Genomic DNA, 9,202 nt, shown 5'->3' on the forward strand with positions numbered 1-9,202 from the left:
CCCCCATGGTATTACATTAGTATAGTCCTTCATAAGGAGCCATAATTCCATCAGTCTGTTATCTAAGTGTGCACAACATTGCTGGTACAGACAATGTCAGACAGTCCAACATCCCAGTGTCTAGACATGTCTAACATTTTCATTGGTAGTCTAGCTTTGATTTGGAAGTAGGGATGCATGTTACATTGTATCTTCACATCTGGATATGGTAGTCTCCATTGCATCATCACTATATGTTCCCTTAAATGAGAAGCCACAAAACAAAATCAACAACAGGTATGAAATTTTAAAAATTACAGCACAATGGAGTTGAAAAAATGTGCCACTGAATAACCAATACATGGGTGACGAAAAGAAAACACAAACTTCTTGGGTAAAATGTTGCCACCGTGTGATCCATGAGCCAGTGATGAATTCGACAAGAGAAAAGATACCATTTGGAAGAAATGAAAATGAAACAAAAACATCAAAACACGTAACATGCAGCAAGAACAGTATGTAAAGGATTATTGAACTTAAAATTTGCATGATAGCTTGCTTATATTAGAATATATGCTATTTGTCCTTTTGGGATTCATTTATTTCAGTGAGCATAATGGTCTCTAGTTGGGACCATCTAGTTGCAAATGATATAATTTCATTCTTTTTAATGGCAGAGTAATATTCCGTGGAGTAGACATACCACAATTTCTTTAACCACTCCTCTTTGGATGGGCATCTGGATTGTTTCCATGTTTTTACTATTGTGCCGCTGTAAATATGGGATTACAGATCCTAGGCCTGGCATGATAGCCTAGCAGCTGGAGTCCTCGCCTCATGCACCGGGATCCCTGCTTCCCATCCAGCTCCTTGTTTGTGGCCTGGGAAGGTAGTTAAGCATGATTCAAAGCTTTAGGGCCTTACACCCATGGTGTATATCTATGGGAGATCTAGAAGAGACTCCAGATTCCTGGCTTTTGATTGACTCAGCTCCAGCCATTGTGGCTACTTTGTCTTTCTCTCTCTCCTTGTCATTGTATATCTGTCCAATAAAAATAAATATTAAAAAGTTACAGATCCCCTTTTCATATGCAGTTTTCATTTCCTTTGGGTATATTCCTAGGAGTGGGATAACTGGGTCATATGGCAGGTTTATTTGTAACTCTCTAAGCACTTTCCTTACTGATTTCCACTGTGGTTGTACTAGCCTGCACTCCCACCAGCAGTGAAGAAGGGTACCTTTCTCCCCACATCCACACCAGCAGGTGTTGATACCTGAGTTCTGAATATAGGCCAAAATCATTTGTGTTAGGTGGTACCTCAATGTGGTTTTATTTGTATCTCCCTGATGGCTAGGGAGCCTAAGCATCTTTTCATATGTCTGTTAGCCACTTGAATCTGTTCTTTTGAAAACATTTGTTCATTTCCTTTGCCCATTTCTTCACAGTTTTTTTTTTAACTGTACCTGGAAGCTGTTTGTAAATACTGGATATGTGTCCCCTATCACTTGTGTAGTGTGCAAAGATTTTCTCCCATTATATTGGATGCTTCTTCACTTTGTTAATTGTTTCCTCTGCTGTACAGAAGCTTTTTAGTTTGATGTAGTCCCATTTGTTTATTTTGTCTTTGACTACCTGTGTTTTTGGCATCTTTTCAAGAAGGTTTTCTCCATTCCCATATCTTGGAGAGTACTTCTATGTTTTCTTTTAATAGTTTGATGGTTTCTGGGCGTAGATTTAGGTCCTTAATCCATTTAGAACTGATTTTTGTATAATGTGACAGGTGTGGGTCTTGCTTCTTTATTCTGCAAGCTGCTATCCAGTTGTCCCAACAGCATTTGTTGAATAGATCATGCTTATACTGATGGGGGAAAAAAGTGTATTCTCTGTCTGTAGGATCAACAATTTAGTAGACATCAACTAAGTCCATTTGCTCCAGTGTTTGGGTGAATTCTGATGTTTCTTTGCTGAATTTCAGTCTCATTGATTAGTCCATTGATGTTAAACGGGTATTAAAGTCCCCCATTATTATTGTATTGGTGTCTATTCCTCCCTTTAAATTCATTAATATTTGTTTCACATAGCTAGATGCCTTGGCATTTGGTGCATATACATTATGGTGATCTCTTCTTACTCTCTTTGATCATTATGTGGTGTCCTCCTTCATCTCTTTTAATGCTTGTCACATCGAAGTCTATATCATCTGATATAAGAGGGACACACCTGCATGTTTTTCCTTACCATTAGCTTGGAATATCTTTTTCCATCCTTTCACTTTCAGTTTCCTCTGATCTTTGGTGTTGAGATATAACTCCTGTAAGCACCAGAAAGATGGGTTTTGTGTTTTGATCAGTCCTCTCATCTATGGCATTTGATTGATGAGTTTAAGCCATTTATGTTCAATGTTGATGTGGATAGGTGGCAGTTTGTTCCTACCATTTTAGCAGTGGATTGTTCTTTAACTGAGTTTCCTGTTGGCCATTTAAGTGGGATATTTTCCACATTTGCCTTTGGTTTTCGTAGTTACTATTCCTTTTCTCTTTTACAACATCTTTGAGTATCATTTGTAGTGCAGGTTTAGAAGAGGTGAATTCTTGGAGTTTTTCTTTACTGTGGAAGAATTTTATTTCCTTTTCAAAGACAAAGGAGAGCTTTGCATGATACATTATTCTGGGCTGAAAATTTTTCTCTTAGAATCTGGAATATGTTATTCCATTCTCTCCTGGCCTGTAGTGTTTCCTCTGAGAGATCAGCTGTGAGTTTTATTGGGGTTTGTATGTAGGTCACTTGATTTTTTTCACATGCACATTTAAGGATCTTTTCCTTATGTTCGACTGAAGAGAGTTTGATTATCATGTGACCTGGTGAAGTTTGCCTTTGATCAATTCTGTTGGGAGTTCTGTTTTCCAATTCTTTCTCCAGATTAGGGAAGTTTTCATTTATAGTTTCATTGAATACACCTTTTTAAAAAAATGTTTATTTATTTTTATTGGAAAGTCAGAAATACAGAGAGGAGGAGAGACAGAGAGGGAGATCCTCCACCACAATGGCTGGAGCTGAGCCAATCCAAAGCCAGGAGCCAGGAGCTCCTCCGTGTCTCCCACACGGGTGCAGGGTCCCAAGGCTCTGGGCCATCTTCAACTGCTTTCTCAGGCCACAAGCAGGGAGCTGGATGGGAAGTGGAGCTGCTGGGACTAGAACCAGTGCCCATATGGCGAGGACTTTAACCACTACACTATTGCACCAGGCCCATTGAATACACCTTTAATCTCAGTTTCTCTTTCTGCGCCTTCTGGAATTTAAATAATTCTTATGCTGAACCTTTTAATCATATGTTTTAATTCTTAGATCCTTCTTTTAGCTTGACCCAGTTCTGCTTCCAGCTTCCAGCTTTTCATTTGTTTCCCACTGGTGACAGAAAATATCTTCCAATTCTGATATTCTTTCTTCTGCTTCATCCATTCTATTTTGGAGACTCTCCACTGTACTTTTAATTTGCTCTGCTGTATTCTTAATTTTTGATATATCAGCTTTCAATTGTTTCATTTTCTGTGTGACACATTCCTTAAATTCCTTGAATGCCTGTTTCATGTGCTTCTCATTGTTGGTTAGAAGCTTTATAATGGTTTTTCTGAATTCTATGTCTCCCATTTTCTCAATGTCTTTCTCAGTTAACTATGAGGGTGGTAGAGGCTTTTGCTCCTTTGCCAGAGAGTCATCAGTAGCACTCATTGTGCCTTTGTCTCTTCTTTTAGCTTTTGTCATTGCAATTATGGTTGACAGAATCTTATCCTTAGTGCAGGTTTCTAAGGTGTATTACCTACAGGTCTACAAGTTGATTTTTATGTTCAATCAGTGTCCTGGATTAGGAAGACACCAGCTCTCCTACATAAGTGGGTTGCTGATGGCACTGATCTTGCCGACATGTGCTAGCCATTAAATCTGTGGCCATAATGGCAATTTTTCAAGAAGCTAAATTCAGTTTCTATATAACACAGCAATCTTTACCAAATACATTGAAGCAAAAAGAAAATGAATGATAGGAGCATATGTTTATAAAGAAATAAATGGACAATGCATCAGTGTTTGAATACAGGTTGCAGGTATGTGGGGTTCATTGCCTCATAGCTGCATCTTTTCAAAATAAAACAGCAGAAAAAAAGGATCTTAATCTAAGTCTTTCTATCCTGACTCCCTACATTCTGTCTTACTGAACTGCCCCTTTCCCCACTGAGTTTGTGCCTCATTTCCTATTTATATAAAGTGCATCTTTAACCTCTAAAAATTATTCTTTTCCCTTTTGGTTCATGCTTACACCATTCTTCCAGTCATGGATATTTTTGAGGACAAAAATATTTTCCCCCTTCCTTTCTCCCATATTCTCTAATCAAACTCTAAATTCTTCTATTTTTCACTTTATAGTGCCTCATTTCTTTTACTCTTAGTAACATCTTGATTCTATATCAATTACCTTCATCCTGAGAGCCATTTCTATAAAAATAAATTTTATTTACAGGTATTAATAATTCATATGTGTTAAAAGATAGACATTTTTCTTTCTTGTTTGTTTATCTGAGTAGTTCTGAGCCAGTATTGTATTAGAATTAAAACATCTTGGTTATTATAAGACTGTGTAAGCTCTGAATTCTAGCCCCACTTCCTGTTAGTCTGTAGGTTAAACAAGTTTTAACTAATTTTGATACAGATGCTGCTGTCATAGGAACAGAAAGATAAGTATACCATACTGTGAGAGGTCTCTATGAACAACTAGTCCTGCTAAGTGGATTTTGCTAAAATTGTCAGTGATCATTTTGGCAGGTATCTGCCACAAATGCTGTCATATCATTGATTGATCTGCTAGTCCATTTTGCAACTAATCTTGGAAGGCTCACCCCACCAAAGCCACAAAGAAACTTTCTAAGTATCCTGGGGACATTCCCTTCAGGAGAAATTCAGAGTAAGATCAGTGACTTAGGACTTGGGCTACCAAAGTACAATCCCTGTTACTTGGCTGCTGGGTGGCCAGGGGAAATGTGATTATCTCTGAATGCCACAATTTCCTTGTCTGTAGGATGGGGTAGGTAGTAGCAACCATCTCACAATTACAAGAATTCAATACATTAATGCAAGGGTCTAGGGAAATCTTGACCCTTAAGCCATGACATAGGGCGGAGGTGCTAAAACTGTGTCTTCTCTTTTCCTCACTGAGAAACTCCATGTGACCAGGAGGCTGCTTCCTGGGGCTCACTGACGTTTTTATCCATTGGACCCACCACATGACCTTGGGTTCTAGATGTTTTTCTTTGCTCAGGGTGCCATGACTCTTCATCTTTTTCTTTTTCTTTTTTTCCTGTAAGGTATATTTATTTTTATCAGAAGTATTTAGGGAGAGAAGGAGATAGAGATAAAAAGATCTTCAATCCACTGGTTCACTCCACAAATGGCCATAACAGCCAGAGCTGAGCTGATCGAAAGCCAGGAGCCAGGAGCTTCTTCTGAGTCTCCCACATGGGTTCAGGGTCCCAAGGCTTTGGACCATCCTTACTTGCCTTCCAAGGCCACAAGCAGAGAACTGGATGGGAAGTGGAGCAGCCAGGACATGATCCAGTGCCCATACGAAATTCTGGCACATCAAAGGCAAGAGTTTAGCCACTGAGCCATCACACTGGGTCTGACTCTTCATCTTTTTATTAGTGGCACCTTGGGGAGCTGGCCTTCTGACAAGAAACAGCCACGAAATAAGTGTCATCATCTAGAACTGAATATTGAATATCTGCCTCTTTGACCAACTTCATCTTCTTTGGGAACCCAAGACCCAGGGCTGCTATAGGAGTCATGTGAATCATTCTGTCAGCTGTGGGTTTCAACCTGAAAGGTCTTACAATTGATGTCTCATTGGTGTTTTGTTAACTTCCTTTCCTTGATGCATATACTAGCAAGTAGACTGGTGCTAACATACACCTTAAAATCTTCCTATGATGGGCATGGTATTGTGGTGTACCAGGCAAAGCTGCCATCTGCAATGCCAGAATTCCATATGAGCATAAGTTGGCAGAAGTATTTGGACTCCTGCTGTCCATATGGGAGTTCTAGATGAAGCTTCTGAATCCTGGTTTCAGGCTGTCCTTGTGCTGGCCTTGGGGGTGACCAATAGATGATCTCTTTCTTCCCCATTCCCACCTCTGCAACAGTTTCAAATAAATAAATCTTTAAAAAGTTTTCCCTAGATTACAGTAATTACAGCTAAGAAACAGTGTTTTGGAGCCTTAATTGTATGTTGAAACCCAACTGATTGTTATGAGGAAGGATTTGGCTCCATGAAGTTTTTCCCCTCAAGGATATGAGGTGGCCCTTTCTGGGGGAGCCTTCATTAGGTCAGTGGGGAATTAAGAGCTTCTGAAGACCTCCAGGCTTTTGGACCCTGTGGCAGTCAATTCTTTACCGAAGTTTGTAGAGATTCTTTCAAACATGTATCCCAGAGGATGCCTTTACAGTGTAACAGCAGCATTCCCTAGGGGAATGCCTGTTGAAATCCCAGATACTCCATCTGCTCCCTGCTAATGTGTCTGTCTGGTAAAGACAACAGAATTGCCACCCACATAGGAAACTAGGTTGGGATTCCTGGTTCCTAGGTTTGGCCTGGCACAGCCCTGCCTGTTGTGGCCATTTCAGGGAGTGAGCCAGTGAATAGGGTATCTCTTCTCCATCTCTCCCCCTCACTGTGTCACTCTTTCAAATAAATAAATCTTAAAAACAACAACAGAAAGCAAAGACCAACAGATTCTTGGGGCCCTCACCTGTCCTAGAGATTTGGAAACTTAGAGTAGGGGATGTCCCCAAATTTATTTTTATTAAGATATTTATCCATTTTTAGTTGAAAGGTAGATTCACAGAGACAAGGAGACAGAGGTAGAGATTCTCCATCTGCTTGTTCACTCCGCAAGTGGCCACAATGGCTGGAGTAGAGCCAATCTGAAGTCAGGAGCTAGAACTTCTTCTGGTCTCTCATACAAGTGCAGGGTCCCAAGGCTTTGGTTCATCCTCTACTTCTGACTCAGGCCACAATCAGGGAGCCAGAGGGGAAGTGGAACAGCCAGAACTAGAACCGGCGACCATATGGGATGCCAGTGCCTGAGACAGAGAATTAGCCAATTGAGTCACAACACGGTCCCCAGAATCTTTTTTTTTTTTTTTTTTAATTCAGATCTATCATTCTTCCACATCTTTTAAAGTTTTTCTTGAGAGGAAGCCAGATCCTGTAGGAGTTGTATAACTGGTTACTAGCAGAAACCATTCAGACGGTTACATCTGACTAAATGCCATTAGCCTACCATGAGTCTGTGTGGGACAGAATGACTTAACTTCCTGATTGCTTGCATCTACTTAGACCTACCAGGTGTGTAGGTCAGGCATCATGTTGCTTGAGTGCCTTCTATGCACGGTTCAGGGTTAATCCCACCCCAAGAAGAACAGTACCCTTACGTCAGATCAGGATGTGGAAGCCCAGATGAGTTTCCCAGCTTGTGAATGGCAGGCATAGATTCACGGCCAGGTTTCTGTGATTAGTTTAAAGCTGGTCGCTTTACTCCCCTGGGAAGACAAGTGGGGTTTCCCACTGTGTCACACACTCTGCTTACAGCCCCAGCATCTGCTTTAATCTGAGTGGTGGTTTTAGCTTGCCTCCCCACTTTGATTTTCACTTGATGTGTGTCATGAACATTTACTCTTCTAACCTTTGCAATCATCTACTTTTAAATAAACTGCCTAAAACTCCTTTCAGGATTTATATGCCATGGAGGTATAAAGAAAGGGAAATTAAAAAAAAAAAACCCCTCCTGAAATCGTGTCCTAATTGTTGGATTTTTCCTTGTGTTGCTGGCCTTTCTTAAATTTTCACGTTGATGTTCTTGTGCACATATTGCTTGAATTATGAAATAGTTTGTGGAAGCTTGCTGTTTTCAGCTGTGTCTGGAGTGTCTAAACATAACAGATATGTGTTACTCTAGGCTTGCTGCATAGACACTACACATTTAATCTCAGTGTAATAAAAGGGTTGAGGAAAGGGAGGGAGGCTTCAAGTACATAATGATTGTTTGTAATAAAATGCTGTGCCCTGATGGCTCGATCGGCTAATCCTCTACCTGCAAGCACCAGGATCCCATATGGGTACTGGTTCATGTCCCAGCTGTTCTACTTTCTATCCATCTCCCTGCTCATGGCCTGGGAAAGCAATAAAGGATTGTCCAAAGCCTTGGACCCCTGTACCCACATGGAGACCCAGAAGAAACTCCTGGCTCCTAGCTTTGTATTGGTTCAGTTCTGGCTGTTACAGCCATTTGGGGAGTGAACCAGTGGATGGAAGATCTTTGTCTCTCCTTGTCTCTGGAAATCTGCCTCTCAAAAAATCTTTACAAAGAAAAAAGAAGTCTGGGAGTTTGTTCCCTTGCTTTCAAGGGCACATGTAGCACACGACTTGCCAAATCCTGGGTTCTCACTGGTATCATGTAATTACCTTTCTTTTCACTGCCCTTCAGATTCTGTGTGACAATCTGGAATGTTCTTTTTACAGACAATAAGGTACAGGCAAGAATCACCGTTTTGGGTGGGTTTTAGAGCTCTTTGTATAATATGACATCTTTTTCCAGATGGCTGATGTTTGTTGCCTTAACAGAGGAGCTGGTGGCACTCAGCCATTCAGAGGGAACACTGCACCTCCCATGTCAGGTGTGATTGTCATGGTGGCAGTCAGCTTGCTTAGTGTGGGCCTACAGGGTCACCAGGTTTCCCAGTTGGCTCCTTTGAGTCTTTGTGGGGTCAGGGTGCCAAGTTTTGTGATCTCATCACTTTTATTTATTTAGTACTCTGGCATGCTTTTGTTGTTGATTCTAGCTTTTGCTTTGGTCTTGCTGGATCTTGCCCAAAGAAGTCGTCATAATGCCTGTGGCCTTGCAGAAGCCTTTGCTAGCTGAGACACAGGAACCATTTGTTGCAAATGCTCCTAGATTTAGGGTAAAGATGCAGAAAAGAAAACAGGTAAGGTACCCTTTCCTGTGGGTTGGGAATTGCTATCTAGGAGGAATGTTTCACATCTCTGCAGATTCAAGCCGTTAGTGCAGCTCAGGTAGGTACAGGAACAAGTGGCCAAAGAGTCTTTGATGGTTTTTCATTTCTAATTATATGTGGATCAAAAGACTGGGGCAAACGCTTGTTTATTTGCTTGCTTT

This window comes from Ochotona princeps, chromosome 1 (assembly GCF_030435755.1).
Source record: "Ochotona princeps isolate mOchPri1 chromosome 1, mOchPri1.hap1, whole genome shotgun sequence".
Classification (NCBI taxonomy): Eukaryota; Metazoa; Chordata; class Mammalia; order Lagomorpha; family Ochotonidae; genus Ochotona; species Ochotona princeps.